The following is an 18,968-nucleotide window of genomic DNA, read 5'->3' as shown; positions in this document are numbered from 1 at the left end:
CTTTCCCCTCCAGACTAGTCATCCACCAACATGCGACGGAATCGGAGACAGCCCTGCCTGCCTGTCCGAGGCACCACGTCACAAAATGACTAGCTTAACCTTCCGGCCACTATACCATCAGGCGTGTGACTGACTCCGCACCAGCCGGTCAGACACCATGACACAAAATGACCAGGTTAGCACTCGCCCATCATGCGACTGACCCAGCACCAGCCATACCAACCTGCCTGCAGCACCGTGTCCCAAAATCTCGATATCTCCTCACAGACGAGTCAGCACCTGCTCCCCGGCCCGAATCAGCCGCTGCAAAGTGCTTCAGTCAGCAAACCAGACAACAAACAGCATTTTTTTTCCCCCAAAGGGAGAAAAAAGTCACCTTTGTCACAAGTCGCCGGCTCCTAATCTGCGGCCGACGGGTATCTCCCGAGCAGTTACCAATTAAGCCGTGCGGAGGTGCCGCGGCCCGGCCTGGTCACCACGCCGGGGCCGGCGGATAATGGCAGCCCGGCGGCTGCCGCGGCGTTTCCATAGCAACCGGGCCCTAATTCAAAAAATGTGCGCCGCGCGGCCTGTGCGCTAGCGCCATCGATCTCGGCGTCACCGGGGAGCGCGAGGTATCCGGAAAATAAACCGCGCGCGCACGCCACATCCTGACCCCCTCCCCTTCCGCCCCCAATCCTGACAGGAGCGTTTCAACACCCCCCGGGAGCCTCTGCAGGAGGCTGATGTGGCGTAAAACAATGCAGCATTGCAGCTCTAGTGACCCATAGTAACCCGCTGGCTTGCAGCCTAGCGAGGCAGCTCAGTGGGTCAATGCGGCCACTTAAGCGCTGGCGTGAGAAACCTTCAAACTCCAAGGGCAGACTCGCACTTTCATCATTTCAAGGTGGATGAAAGAAGTAAACGTTCGATCAATTTTACTGGCTGAATGTTAGACTTTAAATTAGCTGTGCAAAATTGGGGAAAGCGTGTCTACGTTTATGGTAACTATTTATTTCGTCGAACATTTTTGTTTTGCTAATGAATTTGAAGCCATTTGACGAACATATGCAATTTCAAAACAAAATCAGGCCTTTTTATATGCAGTCAAACTCAAATAACAAAAGGGTATGTGGAGGAAGGGATAAACAAATACATGGACAAAAAAAATAACAATCTCTGTTTCCGTTGCCTTTTACTCACACGTAAATGGATATAAAATACACCACAAACACCATACGTGAAAAATGAAAACATGTTAAACTAATCTGTGGAAACGTACTGTTGCAGTAGGAAAGCTTATTTGGTTAATGTGGCCACTGCAGTAATCTTTACGTAACCAGATATTCCCAACGTTATCTTGATTTGTGCATATGTGTACTTATAGTGCTAGGATGTCCTACCCTGCGCTAGGAAGCACAGAGAACATATAAGTCAGTACTTTAAAAATGCACTACACAAGGTATAAGATAAGCTATGTACAAAAAAAAACGTATTAAAGGCAAAACAAGTGCTTTCATTTTTTTTTTGAGTAATAGGCAATCGGGATGTACAAAGTGCAAACCTTTTTATTACAAGGGCCAACGGAAGGCTGCATTCCAGAAGTGGGCTAGTAACATCTATACAGTGCTCTAAAAATAGTAACCCTTTGTGTCACCATGAAGCCTTAAGTGACTCCTTCAATGAAAGCCCACGCTGGCTCCCTAGCAGCATTTAGATCTACTGATTGCTGAACCAATTGCACACATTTACATTTCTTTCAGGTAGCAGGCACCATGGGGAGTGGGCATGTCTGGTCTTTAGCCGTCTGTCTTCCCTTGCCAGCACACAACTTCTCCTTTCCTTTCAGCCAGATGCAACTCAAGGTGGGCATTGGCTGTCCAGGCACGTTTTAATTAACAAAAAGTAGAGGAACTGATATTTTACATTTTTTTTTTTTAAAGCGTGGGAACGGTGATTCATATACATGTCTCCCACTTTGACCTCTGCTTGTTATGTGCTTGTAAATCATTAGTAGCTGCTAAAAGCATGCACGTAGTATACTATGCCACAAAAATGTTTCTAGCCTAAGCCCAAGACAGACATAAATAGAGCTGCACAGCATGTCAACTGAGATAACATTCCCAAGTTTTAAATAATTGGTATGGGGGAGGCTAATGGTAAACATATCAATTATCAGGTCACTACCCACCCCGGTCTCACCCACGTCTAAAAAACACACAAGATCCAAAGAATAATTGCACATTAATACAAACATTCATGTTTTTTTAAGGAATAAAACAATGTAACATGCTGGTGTGGTATTAATTACACGGCAAGAGGGAACATTGCCAAGACACATGACAAGCCAACATACAAATCTCACCCAATGCTGCATTACATTTCATATTTGGTACACATGGTGGGCAGTGGTCTGCCGACGGCAGATGAAAACTGAAAATCCCGCAAAAAAGTGCTTCTCTCTTTTCATTTACAACAATCTATACTGGGCTAGTTAAGGTTATAGTTCTTTTCGAAGAGCTCAGTTTCCTTCTCCAGCCACGTAAGTCCACTTTGTGCCAAAATGTTCTGTTTCACTCGAAACGGAAAGATTGGCAAGAGTTTTTCAGTTCTCAGGGATCCAAGAGTGAAACGCGGATCAGAGGGTGGAGACTTTACTTCTCTTAGCATTGGAATCAGAGCAGGGTGAATGGGGCCCCCCAGCGTAGGTTGTGCACCATGAGCTAGATGTAGAGAGTTAGTCTGCACCTTTCCATGAAGAAAAGATGTGGGGCTCTGTGACCCCGAAGGCCAAAGTGTATGCGCTCTAGTGGATGGCCCTACAATATTGTGGCCTAAACACCATCTGCAAATAAGATGTGTCCTAAATATTGTTTATAAAAAACTAGTGTTAATAATGGAGAATCTATTCCAAGGGAGAAATATTGTTGTAAACAATATTTAAGCCACAACCTATATCATAAGATACTTTTGTCGGCGATCTTCTGACATACAACCACTAAAAGGATCTGGGCAGAAGGTGCCTAGAAGCTAGCTGACTTTTAAGCATCAACAAGGGCCTCACATCATATCCACAGATACTGAGACAACATCAAAGGCATTAATGACCTTGTTTGAAGGGATATCAAGCCCCCTTCCAAAAGGAGGGACTCATTTACAATGGAGGCATGCTCAAAGGAACCGGCTATTTCATTGCTTTGGGGCAGTAAAGACGAGAGGATCTGTACCAGGGTACATAAGAATGCACAAATCTGATCTAGGGTGGGCATCCTGGAATGTGATCTTAAGAGGGCCAGCGTTGAGGTTCCTGGACCTGCAAAGAAGACAGTCCCAAGGTCCATGCACATGGAGACGTCCGCATTAGGACAAAGGAAATGAATAGTAATGGATCAATGTTATTTTGAAATTCACAGGGACACACCTCCACAGAGCCAATCAAAGATCTTCAAGAGGTGCACGGCTGCACTCTGGTGGGAAGTGACCTGCAAGGGTCCAATCAGAGACTCAAGCAGCACAAAGAATTGACTGAGGACGATATCCCACCAATTGGACAGAATGAAGGAGCAGACAAGAGAAGCCAGAAAGGCACTTCTAGAGTTCCTGTGAAAATACCCTACAAAACATGCAGCAAACCCAAAATATGACTGGACATCCCAGAAGGACAAAGATGCCTCAGAAACAAAACAACATCCAAATGGCAGGGTTGGGTCTCAGGAAGGTCAAAGAAAGCCTCTGTCAAGAAGATGAAAGTACCACCCACCCTACACAACCATGGGACGGTCCTGGGAATGGTGAATTGCTAAATTAATAAGGAGGAGTATGCCAGAAGGCGGACCAGAGTGGACTAGGCAGGAGGCTACCATGAAAGAACCAGGGACTGTGCATCAACAGAGAGCTGAAGCTTCTACACCTCACAACCAGGAGGAGTATATGAAATGACCACAAGTGCATATAAAATTAGACAGAGGGTATAAAAGTCTAACAATCAGGAGTATATGTTAAAATGGATCAATTAACCTATAGCAAAGGGAGCGAGGACAGCATATAAAAGGGGCAGGGGAAGACACAAAAGTGAATTTAAATAAGGAACTAGGAATAATAAATGCATAAGAAGTGACCAGGCAGGGTATGTAAATGTGGCCGTGTTGTATAAAAAATGTGACCTACTGTATATAAAATGGGCTAGTGCAGTGTATCAAATAGACCAGTGAGAGTATGTAGGATGTAACCAGGAAAAGCACGTCAAAGGAAGCAGTAGAGAACATGTCAGGAGGGAATAGGGGCGAACATGCCAGGATAGAACAGGAGAGAAAATGTCTAAGAGGCCAGTTGGGAACACTTGAAAAGGTACTAGTATAGGTCGCGTTAAAAAGGACCAGGAGAGAATACTTCGATGGGGTGTTGTGGAAATCACGTAAAAAGGGGAGAACTTGTCAAAAGAGGGCAGGGGGACGCAGCAGTCAGCTCACTTGGCAAAAAGAGTGCTGCAGGTAGCTTTGCGAGAGTAGAACCGGTGTTCCCGGCATCAAGCACCTTTATAGCGGGTAGAGGCGGCGCTCCCGATCCCAGGCTCCTTCCCGTGGATTAAAGGGGTGCTCCTAGGAGCAGGCGGCTTTAGAAGGTCACAGAAGGTACCCCGGCAGCAGACAGGTTTACATAGGACCTTGGGGGTTGCCGAGGGGTGGTCGCAGCAGACTCCAATACTAAGGGGAGCAGCAGGGACCTTTATATGGGGGTGATCGCCGGCATGCAGCCATACGTGCAGCAGAAGGGTTACTCACAGGAGCAGACAACTTTACACGGGGCAGAGGGATGCTGCCAAGAGCAGGCAGTTTGCATTGAGTAGAGGGGTGCTACAGGCAGATTTGGGGGTCAGAGAGGTGCTCGCGGCAGCAGGCATCTTTGCAAAGGGGGCTTCCCCCAGCAGGCAGCTTTACACTGTATAGAGGAGCATGTGACGCCGCAGATCCCATGCAAGGGGGGGGGGGAGACCACGAGACTAACAAAAAATGCACAGTCTGCCCAGTGCAGCGGCCCCCCTACAGGCCCCCGACACGCGCCGCGGACAAGAAGCAGAAATGACAGAAATAAATAAGTAGAAGGCAGCTACCCCTCGGTGGTCCCGGCCTTGCTCCTTGTCCCGCCGCCTCCCGCTCGGATCCAGATGCGGTTTTGTTCCTCCCTCGTGCTGGCCGGGAGAGGAATGCAGCCCTGGACCGCCCCCTCCGCCGACACCCCCAGGACACCTCGGGATCCCGCGGCCGCGCAGCGCGGGGAGGAGCCGGCCAAGCTTCCCCGAGCCCTTCCGCGCCCGAGAGGCCGCCCAGGCCCCTCCCCGCCGCCGGCCGGCCCGCCCCGCTCGGGCCCACAAAAGCCCATTGTGCCGGGCTCCGGGGGCGGGGATGGAGGGCGGAGAGTGGGAGGGAGGGTGGAGAATGGGAGGCTGGAGGGCGGAGAGAGGGTGGAGAGTGACAGGGCTGAAGTGTGGGGAATGGGAGGGCAGAGAGTGGGAGAGAGGGTGGGGAGTGACAGGGCTGGAGTGTGGGGAATGGGAGGGCAGAGAGTGGGAGAGAGGGTGGGGAGTGACAGGGCTGGAGTGTGGGGAATGGGAGGGCAGAGAGTGGGAGAGAGGGTGGGGAGTGACAGGGCTGGAGTGTGGGAAATGGGAGGGCAGAGAGTGGGAGAGAGGGTGGGGAGTGACAGGGCTGGAGTGTGGGGAATGGGAGGGCAGGAGGATGGGTGATCAGAGAGTGGGAGAGAGGGTGAAGAGTGGGGTAGCGGAGAGTGACAGGCCTGGAGAGTGGGAGGATGGGAGGATGGGAGGGTGGAGAATGGGAGGGCAGGAGGGTGGAGAGTGACAGGGCTGGAGAATGGGAGGGTGGAGAGTAACCGGGCGAGTGGGAGGGTGGAGAGGAGGGAAGAGACTGTGGAAATGGGAGGAGCAGGGAGGAAAGAGTGGAGGGGCCGGTGGTAAGACGAGGCTCAAGGAAACTGTGGAGAAGAGAAGAGTCATGGCGAAGAGAGCAGGCGGGCAGGGACAGGGCAACCTGTCCCGGAGGACTGAGGAGACTGGTGCATGCAGGCGCTCAGGGAGGGAAAGGCCCTAAGGAGTAACTTGGGGTGATTCAGGAGTGAGGAGAAACATGTAGACAAGGGGGCCTGCCAAAAGAAGGGGGTGGAGACAGGGGTGGGTGAGAGACGGAATACGGTGAACAAGAGGAGGAGACCGGCGAGGAAAGGGGAGGAGGAGACAGAGGGAAGGAAGAGTGACGGGGAAGAGGATTTTATTATTTTATGCACCCCAAGTGTTTACTTTGGCAATGGCCCTCTCGCTTGTCATGCCAATAAAGCCCCCTATAGTCTTCTGTTGTGTCGTGAGGCGGACACGAGGAGAGTGCAGGCATCGGAGTAGAAAAGAGATGAGGGACGAGGAAGATACGTTCTCCACAGTAAAGGAGATATGCATCCTAAATGCAAGAAGTTGAAGCAAGGGCTGCTGCAGAAAGACATTTGCACACCTCTAAAATCCGCCACAACGCTGCTAAACCAACTACGTTTTAAGCACTGCGCTGTGATGCTTAATTTACGTGGTTTCTGGCTTTCCAACAATTTTTAAGGTCGACGTTAGACCTTAGAGCCTTAAAGTGGGCTTCCTCCAACTTTTTGCATACCTCATCCACTTTTCTGACCTTGTTTTCTAGTTTTAGGCCCCTTTGCATCTTACCACTGGTAATCAGTGCTAAAGTGCTTGTGCTCGCTCCCGAGAACATGATAATTCTGTTTTATGCCCAATTAGCATATTTAATTTACTATAACTTCCTAGTAAAGTGCAATTCATGTGCCCAGGGCCTGTACATTAAATGCTATTTGTGAGCTTGCAGCACTGATTGTGATGTCCACCTAAGTAGCCATGTAACCATGTCTTAGACCTGCCATTGCAGAGCCTGTGTGTGCAGTTTTGCACTGCCACGTCGACCTGGCAAGCCCAAACCTTATTTTTTTAAACATATAAGTCACCCCTAACATAGCCCCTGGACAACCCGTAGGGCAGGGTGTAATATATTTAAAAGGCAGAACGTGTACTTTTAAGTTTTACATGTCCTGGTACTAAAAGACTGTCAAAGCCGTTTTTCACTACACAAATGCCTATCTCTCCCATAAGGTAACAATGGGATTACCTTTTTACATTTTATAAGTGTAATTCACAATCTGGAATAAGTACTTTTTTTTTAGTTTTGTCTATGGAATCACAATTAGAAATCACGTCTTATGGTGAAGTTGAACTTTAAATTATAATGCTGTAATGAGGGCCTGGCCAAGATGGCAGACAGTTAGGGCGTGCTTCTCTGTCTTTCCATCCCCACCAACAATCCAGCCCTGCTAAAAACCCTGCCTGCCGCGCTTAGTGGACCCATGCCCTCAGCATCTATAGCGGAAGTGGCAAGGCACCAGGAGAGGTGCCTGAAAGGAACTCCGGCTCCGTGAGATGGTCCTAGCGAGAGGAGCACACAGGAGGCCGAGGCCGCATGAAGCAAAATGGAGGCCTCCATGCCGATTGCAGCCAAGACTAGGCTGACCGCCTCTCCCCTACGTGCTGGAATAGCAGTGCAACATCACCTGCCCACACCACAGCCCAGCAGACACATACTTCCCTTTGGGCAGGATGGCGTGATTCAACACGTGGATGGTGCGGATACAGCGGATGTGAGGCCTTCTGTGCAGTGCTCGTCCAGCCCTGGGAGCCCTCATCAGAAAGTTCCTGAAGCCTTGAGCAGTGGCCCACGAGGGAGGAGGAGGCTGGGGGCTGTCCCCCAGGTGATGACTGGCCTCTGAGATCTCACGTCGGCTGGAATTCCCCGCATTGCTGCTGACCGCTACAGGGGCCCCTGGCAGCCTGGCAGGGGTGTTGGGGAACCCCTAGAGCACTACCGCTAGCTCCTCAGGTAGAGTGACACCATCCGCCGGGGCCCTGGTGGGGTCAATCCCTAATTCGAATGCACTGTGGCCCTGTGGGCAGCATTGGATTGCGGCCTGTGAGAGGAAGCATGGAACCATAGAAGTTAGAGATAAGAGAGTGGCCTGTGCCTTGGGGGATGTGCCAACACTGCCGATGGCATCCATAGCATCCAACCTATCTGCTGGAGGCCTGGTACCAGCAGCAGACGTAGCGATAGGGGTACCGAGCACAGTGCCTCCCACAATGGACACAGCAATTGAGGATAAAGGATACGCAGAGTTAACTTGCTCCAAAGGGGCCTGTTGCCCATTTCACACCCCGCCTACCTTGCCACACCTCATTCTAGCACCGCACCAGACAGCAGCGCACCCGCAGACTGGTGCCCTCTCCAGACACAAATCTGCCTGAGGTATTTATTCTCCACCAGGGGCAATGTGGGCTGGGTTGGCGTGGACCTAGTGAATTCACTGTACAGGACGCAGGACCTGGGAGGACTTGGAGGAAATCCTGACAGATCGCTACCGAAGGAGGTGGCCCGCTGGATCACTTTAGAGACTTAGCTAGTGGATTCACTACCCCAGTAAAGCTGGAGAACACATGGAGATTGCCCATTGAGCCATGCCAGGCTCACAGCAGATGGCTGGATCTGGACACTGATGGTAGGCTGCACAAAACATCCAGGCCCCTGAGGGTGAGAGGATCTTGGGGAAAGTCTGAGCCCACCAACACTGCATTGCCGCTTCTCACTGGCAGGCATTGAGTATATTCATAGCAAATTGGTGACCTTAGGGCCTCACCTGCAGAGACAGGCACATATGAAGCCACTGACTGAGCAACTGTCTCAGATTGTGCCCCCGTGGACCGAGCAGCTATGGCAGTGGCCAGGGCAAAGAAAGACTGCTCCCTGAAAGACTTGCTGACCAGGCTGACAGTAGGCCCATCTGATGATCGTCCTCTGACAGCCAGCCTGGAGCATCCACCAGAGGCTGACAATATGAAAGGGCCTGTGACCCAGTCCTTCCTTGAGGACTTGTTTGCATATCTATGCGACCTAAAAGTGGTCAAAAAAGCCGTATCAAATGACCACAGAGAGGTTCCCTGAGACCTAGAGGAGGCGTTCGATGGGGTCTTTGCCCTTGAAGACCATTAAACCAGCTGGGATGAGGAAGTCGAGCAGTTGAACCAGGGCATGATCAGACTTTTGGAACAATGAATTGTCTTACAAGCCCAGGCTGAGGATCTGGAAAACCGGTCCATTCAAAACAACATACGCATTTGGGGGATGCTGACAAATGCAGAAGGTACGGACTTGGGTGTATATGTCAGAGACCTTTTCCTTCATATCCTGGAAGCACCAACGGACAAGGTGATAAAGCTCGATAGAGTCCACAAAGTAGGCCTACTGAAGCCAGAGGCTGCCCCTCCATTAGACATATTAGTGTGTGTCTATAATTTTCAGTAGAAGGAATGCAACTCCGCAAGGCTCGGGACCTTCATCCGGTATGCTTTAGAAGACACACACCCATGCTGTACCAGAATTTAGCAGCCATTACCTTGCAAAAGCGCCACAACTTCCATTCAGTGGCCACTCACCTGTGGAATACTGGTGTTTCATACTCCTGGGGCAATCCGTTCCAGATCATCTTTTGCCTGCACTGCAAACTTCACCAAACCTGATATCTTGTGGAGGCCTGCTGGGTGTTTGACATTGAGGAATCCACTTACGGCAGACAACAAGCCAGTCCCCAAACCCAGAAGACCCATAAACGCACACACTGGCAGTGACACAAAGCTACTCCTGGAGGGCTGTGGCCCAACCCGGAGCCTATAGTGATGAAGAAGAGAGCTGTGCTGGAGACACTGTCTGGGTACTCTCACAGACCAGATGTAACATAATGTCTTTGGGATTTCTGAGGCAGCAGTACCACTAGAGGCAGGTGGGATGATGGGTGGGGACAGAGGCCAGGAAGCCTTGAGTCACAGTATAGTCCCGTAACTTTATTACCAGCAGACAAAACACTTTGCAGAGAGAAAAGGGATCACTTACTCCAGCAGGTACAGGAACTCAAGCACATATACGAACGTATGGGTACCCCAGGAATTTGGCAACAACTGGAATTAGCCCATGCATAACTGGTGGGCCTTGACCTGGATAAAGGCGGCCAGACTGTGCTGCAGCACCAGTATTTCTTCTACTTCGTAGGGGGGGCAGAACAGATGTGGAAGTCTGTTGGCTAACAGACTGAGAGCACACAGGCAGGCAGCATGGTACAATCCCTCCAAGGTCCAGACAACTCAGAAATTATAGGAGACGGCCCCATAGTATCCGCCTTTCAATATTTTTATAAAGAGTTATATAAAAGGCAGGAGTTAGATCTGGGCGGACCACACCTCTACCTTAGAGGGATGCACACATCGCAGATTTTCTCTGAGCATGCAGATACGCTAGTGTGGTGGGGTGAACGAATATGCTCTTTTGATTCAGAAATGACCACGCAGACTCTTCTTGGCAGTTCCAAAGACAGTATTAACTAAGTGTCACAACATGGAGAAAAACACTGCAAACTGCAGATGACCCTTTCGTGTTTCTTACTCCACTACATCCTTGAATGAACCTTTCCCCTTGCTCATGTCAGTGTGATGGTTTAGCCTAAATTGTTTTTTGATTGTGAACTGCAGTGCAGCCTCTATTGATGCTTGATGTTGTGCGATGTTTTCACATTTCGTATTTGCGGAAATGCGTTTATTTTTCACATTTCTGACAACATTCCCCCCCCAGTTGATACTTTAGCTAACTTATCTACTTGGTCTACCTTTGGTACTTAGTGATACATATTGCCATGATAATCCACAACTTGTGTTGGTGTACTAATTGAAAACGTCACTCCTGCCTTAGTGTCTAGTTTCCAAACACATGCTAATACTGCCTGTAATACACAGTATATTAGTAGCAAGATCACAGCCATTGGTAACAGAGCCCCCAGCAGTCCCGACAACCAGGATGATAGTGCTGAAAACCAACCACAAACCAACTATCTGGGGCACCTCCTTCATCTATCGTTTTAGTCTTTAGATTATGCAGTGTCTGCATTGCTTCTGACAAAGTTCTTATTTTCTTACAAACACCCCCATTGCATGGCCATCGTAAGGTCTTCCTTTATGGCGTTGAAGCCCTTGTTGGTGGTTGTAATGATTTTGAGTATTTCCCACCTTGTGATCTGGAGCCAACGAGTGGTTGCCTTAGCTTGGACAAATGGCAAGATGCTCCTGAAGAAAAGCTCACTGTCATTAAACAAGCCGTGCTTTTGAGGAATTTATTTCCAGGTGCTTGTGCCATATTATTCTGCAGATCTCTTCTTCTGGCTCCGACGCAGTAAGGTCGTTGGATGGCTCATGGGGTGCTCATGCAAAGCCAATATGTTTATTCTGGGTATCACTAAAACTGCAGAGTGCAAAATTACCATGGAAGAAGTCCTCCATATTGTGGTGGTAAGTGGGCATACAGTAGTTCTCCACACTGCCAGAAGAAGGATATAAGGCTGGAGATGCCCCTCTGCATGTCGGCGTGGAAGACTGTGACCTTGCAACCAATATTCAGACCTATGTCCACGGTCCTGTTTCCCCTGAAACATAAGGAGACAGAGGTTAGTTTCTGTAGGAAGCTGGCTCCGTATATTCTATATTAAAATGAGATATAGGCCCTCATTACAACCCTGGCGGTCAAAGACCACCAGGGCTGTTTCGACGGAAGCACCGCCAACAGGCTGACGGTGCTTCCCATGGGATTACGACCGCGGCAGAAGCGCCACAGTCGCACCACCGGGACCGGCGGTTTCCCGCCACATTGGTCCCGGCGGTTGTAATCACCCAGGGGATTACGAGTCCCCCTCCCGCCAGCCTTTTCATGGCAGTATGAACCGCCATGAAAAGGCTGGCGGAAAGGGGAGTTGTGGGGCCCCCTGCCACGGCCCCATGGAGCTTTTCACTGTCTGCATAGCAGACAGTGAAAAGCGCGACATGTGCAACTGCACCCGTCGCACCGCCGCAATACCGCTGGCTCCATTTGGAGCTGGCTCCCGGGTTGTGGCCGAGATCCCCGCTGGGCCGGCGGGCGGAAACTTGGTTTCCCCCCGCCGGCCCAGCGGGGTCTCCAAATGGCCACCGCGGGAGTGCGGCCGCGCGGCGGATTCAACTTCGCGGGCGGCCCTTGCCGCACGCCAAAGTTGAAATGAGGGCGATAATGTGCACAGAGTCCAGGGGTTCCCCAAGACGCTTGACAGAGGCAATAATAGATAATACTTACGCTCTATTTGTGGCAGTGTGGTCGAGCACTAAGCTTATCAGAGGGTAGTGTTAAGCATTTGTTGTACACTCAATGACAACTCCAGGCCAATAGGTTTTCATATTGAGAAATATTCTTTTCTTAATTTATTTTAGAACCACAAGATTCAAATTGCAGGTAAGTACATTAAATGTAAGGTACTTTGCTTAGCCCTGGTTAGAGCTTTGAACCAAAACAGTAATGTACACAGTTTTTCATAAAATGGCAATAAGCTATTTTAAAAGTGGACAGTGCACATTTCAACAGTTCCTGGGGGAGGTAGGTACAGTTTGGTTAATATGGTAAGTAAAGCACTTACAAGTTCAGTCTCCGGGGTATAGGTAGCCCACCGTTGGGGGTTTAAGTCAACCCCAAACACCCAGCACCAGCAACACAGGGCCGGTCAGGTGCAGAGGTCAAAGATGAGCCAAAATAACATGGGCACCTATGGAGACAGGGGGAGCTCCGGTTCTGGTCTGCTGGCAAGTAAGTGCCCGCGTCCTCAGGAAGCAGACCAGGGGGGTTTAGTAGAGCACTGGGGCACCCCAAGTAGGCTTACAAAGCACACTCTCAGCGGCAAACGGGCGGCCGGGTGCATTGGGCAAACAGGGCGTCGGGTTTGTGATAGGATTCATTGGAGGGACCCGGCGGGGTCACTCAGATGTTGCAGGCAGGGCACAGGGGGGCTTCTCGGGCCAGCCACCGACTGGGCAAGGGTGAGGGCCGCCTGCGGGTCACTGCTGCACCGGTGGTCGGTTTCTCAACGGCCTGGGAGCTGCAGGTGCAGTGCTTCTCCAGGCGTCTGATATCTTCGTCCCAGGCAGTCGTGGTCAGGGGGGTCCTTGGGATCCCCTCTCCAGGCGTCGTCATGGGGGTGCAGAAAGGTCAGCCCTGGGTGAACACGTCTTCTGAGTCGCCTGGGATCCTCTCTGAGTCGTTGGTTTCTCTGGGTACGAGCCAGGGGCGTTAGGGGGCAGAGTGGTGGGGACTCACGTTTCTGGAGTGAGGTGAGAGTCCCTTTAAAGATGGTTTCTTCTTTCTTTGGTTGGACAGGTCCGCTGTCCACAGGAGTTCTTCATCCTTTTTAGTTGCAGGGCAGTCCTCTGAGTCGGCAGAGGTTGTTGGGCCCACAGGATGCGTCGCTGGTGCAGGTTCTCTGAAGAAGGAGACAGGCCGGCAGGGCTGGGGCCAAAACAGTTGTCGTCTTCCTTCTTCTCTGCGGGGTTTTTCAGCTAGGCAGTCCTTCTTCTTTGTAGGTCATCATGAATCTGATGATCTTTGTTCAGGGTCGCCCTCAAATACTAAATTTAGGGGTGTGTTAGGGTCAGGGGGCAGTAGCCAATGGCTACTGTCCCTGAGGGTGGCTACACCCTCCTTATGCCTACTCCATCTGGGGAGGGGGGCACATCCCTATCCCTATTGGTCCTACTCCTCCAAAGCAAGATGGAGGATTTCTCAAGGAGGGGGTCACTTCAGGTTTGGTCACCTTAGGGGTGGACCTGGCTGGAGGGGTGACTCCTCATTTTTCTCACTATCCCTCTGGACTTGCCGCCAAAAGTGGGGACTCGTCCAGGGGGCGGGCATCTCCATTGGCTGGAGTGCCCTGGGGGCATTGTAACACCCGGCCTGAGCCTTTGAGGTTCCCCGCCAGGTGTTACATTTCCTGCAGGGGGGAGGTGTGAAGCAGGTTTCTGTCTCTGGCCCCGGAGTCCTCCACCGAAGGATTGGGTGAAATAGAGTGCCTGTGTGCATTTATTAATACATCCAATACTGCCATATGTGTGGTTTTATTATTCTGAGAAGTTTAATACCAAACATCCCAGTATTCAGTGTAGCCATTATGGAACTGTGGAGTTCGTTTTGACAAACTGCCAGACCATTATACTTAACACGGCCACACTGTACTTACAATGTCTAAGAATGGACTTAGACACTGTAGGGGCTTATTGCTCATGCAGCTATGCCCTCACCTGTGGTGTAGTGCACCCTGCCTTAGGTCTTTAAGGGCTGCTAGAGGGGTAACGTACCCATGCCACAGGCAGTGTTTTGCGTTCATGGCACCCTGAGGGGTATGCCATGTCGACTTTGCCTTTTTCTCACCACCAATACACACAATCTGCAATGGCAGTGTGCATGTGTTAGGTGAGGGGTCCCTTAGGGTGGCACAACACATGCTACAGCCCTTAGGGACCTTCCCTGGTCACATGGCCCTCGGTACCACTGGTACTTTTTACAAGGGACTTATCTGTGTGCTAGGGGTGTGCCAATTGTGGAAACAATGGTACATTTGTAGTGAAAGAACACTGGTGCTGGGGCCTGGTTAGCAGGGTCCTGGCAAATTCTCAATCAAATCAGCATCAGGCAAAAAGTGTGTGTTGGGGGTAGGGGGTAACTGCAACAAGGACCAATTTTCCTACAGTTTCATAACATTCTGAGGATTTACAATGCTGTCTGTCGAGGTGTAGCGTGGAATGTTTTTTCCTATATGGGGGTACATTTCCTGTTGGCATCCTCACAGACAGTGCCATCCCACAAATACATGGCCCTACTGGAAAACACGATGTTGGGATGCCACTGGTTATGAGCAAAGACTGTCTCTGAGCCTTGGCCTGTGAACACAGTCTGAGGCAAGGGATTTGTAAGATAGCTGTTACACTCGGTTGGTGGACGTGTGACATCTAGGACCATCAGGGAGCACTCTATGGTGGTGGGGCGTCCTGTTTTTCTCATGCATGTTATTTACTCTTTTATCTCTTGTCTGTCTGTAAGGATGTATAGTACTCCTGGCAATGTGTTGGGGGGCTCTTTCAGGGTGACAATCTTCATCCGCCTCTTGTTTCATGTGAACTGTACATTATTTTTGAATAGCAGCTGGGTTGAGACCCACATGGCTGTGATGGATCCAAGGTTTCCTGCCATCCGCTTTGAGAGCTGTTTATGTAACCATGGTGACTGTGTTGGGGCCCTCGAAACGTTTCTCTTTCCATTTGCGAGCAAACTTCCATATGAACACTTGGGCCCTCATTACAACCCTGGCGGTCAGTGTTAAAGCAGCGGTAATACCGCCAACAGGCCGGCGGAAAAAAATGGAATCACGCAAATGGCGGAAACCGCCAACACAGACAGCCACTTTAACACTCCGACCGCCACAGCGGTAGAAACAAACACCGCGGCGGTAACCACCAACAGACAGTCGGAAGACAATGTCCCACCCACACTATTACAAAAGGCCTATCCGCCACCTTTTCCGGGGCGGTACCAACGCTATCAAAAGCACGGCGGAAACAGGAATTGGAAGGGAAACCACTCACCTGTCGACACCCAACGAGGAACCAGGACGCCATGGAGCCCGAACTACAGGTCCTACCCATGCTGCTCTTCCTCCTCTTGTATCAGGAGCAGGAAAGACGCCGTCGACGACCACGGTGAGTACTGCACCTACAACACAGGGGAGAGTGGGAGGGAAAAGAGAGTGACACACACACGCAACACGCAGTACCCCCACCCCCACTCTCACTCAGAACACCATATACACAAATACATGCAGCAACATTACATATACACCCCCTCACCCCCTGGAAGAACGCAAGGACAAAAGGAAATGGTTGTAATGAGTGTAATCAATAAAAATCAGATAGGGCAATTTAAAAAATCAGTATATACAAATATGTACACCAACTACACAAGTCCGGATAATAATCAAACATCGTCCGTGGATGAGTGTCCCAAAATGCATGGGCTAAGCCGACACAAGATACCTGGGGGCATCAGATGGAAAATAAACAGGCACCTCAGGGGGAATGGGGGCACCTCAGACGGATGAACGCACAACGCCACTGCTCCACGAGGGGGCTTCATGCCCACTGCTGTATCCTTTGGAGTGCAAAGCCACAGTCTCTCAAGTCTCTCCAGTGGGTAGTGTGCCCACTGCGTTATCCTGGGGAGTGCAAAGCCACAGTCTCTCAAGTCTCTCCAGTGGGTGGTTTGCCCACTGCTTTATCCTGGGGAGTGCAAAGCCACAGTCTCTCAAGTCTCTCCAGTGGGTGGTTTGCCCCCTGCTTTATCCTGGGGAGTGCAAAGCCACAGTCTCTCAAGTCTCTCCAGTGGGTGGTTTGCCCATTGCTTTATCCTGGGGAGTGCAAAGCCACAGTCTCTCAAGTGGATAACAGTCTCCACTGGTTCTGGAGGGTGCATTGTGCCCAGAGTGCTTCATCCTGCCAAGGACTGAGGTAGTGGATGTGAATCTCCACTGGTTCTTGAGGGGGATTTGTGCCCAGAGTGCTCCATCCTGCCAAGGACTGAGGAAGTGGATGTGAATCTTCACTTGTTCTGGAGGGGGCTTTGTGCCCAGAGTGCTTCATCCTGCCAAGGACTGAGGTAGTGGATGTGAATCTCCACTGGTTCTGGAGGGGGCTTTGTGCCCAGAGTGCTTCGTCCTGCCAAGGACTGAGGAAGTGGATGTATCTCTCCACTGGTTCTGGAGGGGGCTTGGTGCCCAGAGTGCTTCACATGCAGTGTGGCAAGTCCCATTCCCTCACCTGGGTGTGTGTGCCACGAGAATGCCTGGGAACAGTTAGCATGATACGCCATGGAGGCAGAGACACACTCCACCCTGCTGCGACTTCGCCTGCCACCTGCTGGTACAAACAATGCTGGGAGTCATGCCTCATGGACGCTGGGCAGGGTCCAGGACATCTCCTGCAGCCTCGGACGGCTGCCCACTGGGGATGATTGCCATGTCAGCTGTGGTGGCACTGTCTGAGCACGTCGCGTGGCTGGTGGCGGTGCCTGCGGCGGTGTCTGTGGCGGAGGTGCTGGCGATGGTGCATGTGTCTGCACCTGTTGAGGGACACAGCAGTATGTCTCCTGCAGCCTCAGGCGGCTGTCCACTGGGGATGATGCTGGGGACTGTTGGTGAGGCAGCAGACGTGCAGGTGGCAGTGCTGGTGGTGGTGTTGGTGGTGGTGTCCACCGCTGCACAGGTTGATGTACTGGTTGACAGAAGGGGTGACTCTGGTCCCTCAGCCTGAGCCACCGTGCCCTCTCCTGACCTGCTTTTCGGCTTGTGTCCCTTCCCCACCTTTGATGTTGCTGCTGATGTCTTGCCACTGTCCCCTTTTGGTTTGGAGGAGCCCTTGCTTGCTGGCAGGTGCGGCTTCTCCCTCCGGCATGTGGGTACCTTCTTCACCTTGGCAAGTGGCGGAATGTCCTGTTCCTTGCTAGGTGGCACACTGGCAGCCCTGATGGGTGGCACCTGCGATGAGACCGGACTTGCTGTGACCACTGTGCTTGGGGATTTGGTGGCTGAGGTGCAGGGCTAGGACCTGGACAGCCTGGCCCTAGGGGAAGGACGGGGGGGAGGTGTAGGGAAGAGGTCAATGTTAGCCAGGAAAAGTTTCTTAGACACACTGGGACGGGAAGATGGAGGGGGTTTGGGAGTTTGCTGAATTTTGTGAAGGTGCATGGGCTGGAGGCTGTTGTGAGGTGGATGGCTGTTGGGTGGGTGTGTGCCTGCGTTTGTGTACTTTGGGAGGAGGGCTCACAGACACACTGGGAGAGGACACAGGGGATGTGTGAATGGTAGTGGGGGTGGTCATTGTACGTGAGCGGTGTGTGGTGATGGGTGTGTTGGTGATGGAGGTAGTGGATGAGGATGTAGTGCGTGCAGGTGTGAGTGGAGACAAGACAGGGAGCGAGGAGGAGGACGTGGAGGAGGGGGACACAGTGGAGGCAGTGGCTGTTGGTGTGTCTGCATGGGGATGGTGCTTGTGTGAGTGCCGGTCGGATGTGTGGTGCTTATGTTTGCCATGTCCACTCTTGTGTGTTGATGAGTGTGCATGCTGGTCTGATGGTGTGCTTGGGATAGGCAGAGGAACAGGGGATTGGGTCTGGGTGGAGGAAGTTGGAGGGGGAGGCTGACACAGGGACAATGGCTGCCATCAGTGCTGAGGCCAGAGCCTGAAATGCTCTCTGTTGGGCCGCCTGCCCAGAATGAATGCCCTCCAGGTATGCATTTGTTTTCTGCAAATGCCTCTCAACACCCTGGATGGCATTTAAAATGGTAGATTGCCCAACAATCAGGTCAATAGCCTCCTCACTGAGGGCAGCAGGGCTGACTGGGGCAGGGGCTGAGGTGCCTGGAGCGAAGGAGATGCCCACCCTCCTGGGTGAGCGGGCATGGGAACCATGCTGAAGGGCTGCTGGGAGGGCGGTGCTGGTAGGGGGGGTGGCAGATGTACCTGTTGTTGGGGTGGGCACAGAGGTACCCGTCACCGCAAGGGAGCTCCCATCAGAGGAGGAGTCGCTGTCGCTGGTGTATGCTCCTGTCCTCGTCGTGGAGCTCCCCTCGCCCTCCGTCCCACTGGTGCCTTCGGACTCCGTAAATTCACCCTCATGGGCCATGTGGGATGCAGCTCCCTCCTGCTCCGGTGCCACTGCTCCTCTGCCAGATGATGCTAATGCACACAAGAACAGGGTGACAAAACAAAAAGGGGGGGGGGAGACAGAAGAGACACATGGTCAGTGCATGCAACACCACTACTGTTGGCGGACACAGCACACAGGCAGCAGCCCTATGCACTAAGCCATGCACTAACAGTGCAGGGGAAAAGCACATGCCCAAGGGGAACTCTGTTTAGACCCATTTCATGCACAGCTGGAACACATGGGAGCCTGACTAGGTGTAGAGAACAAATACCCCCTTTGGGGTTG

The 18,968-nt window shown here is 51.5% G+C and overlaps 1 protein-coding gene across 3 annotated transcripts in view; it reads right to left on the bottom strand.

Moving 5' to 3' along the window:
• Nucleotides 1–5,278, bottom strand: part of AMOT (angiomotin) — a 174,925-nt gene extending 169,647 nt beyond the window's left edge. The window contains exon 1 of one of the 3 annotated variants that reach the window (XM_069211132.1): nt 5,090–5,278. The gene's annotated coding sequence lies outside the window, so the exon portion shown is untranslated. The other 2 variants (XM_069211150.1, XM_069211141.1) reach the window with 2 other exon arrangements.
• Nucleotides 5,279–18,968: the final 13,690 nt, after the last annotated feature.

Source organism: Pleurodeles waltl, chromosome 2_1, assembly GCF_031143425.1.
Source record: "Pleurodeles waltl isolate 20211129_DDA chromosome 2_1, aPleWal1.hap1.20221129, whole genome shotgun sequence".
Taxonomy (NCBI): domain Eukaryota; kingdom Metazoa; phylum Chordata; class Amphibia; order Caudata; family Salamandridae; genus Pleurodeles; species Pleurodeles waltl.
Note: the sequence above shows the minus strand (reverse complement) of the source record. Positions and strands in the feature narration are given on the sequence as shown.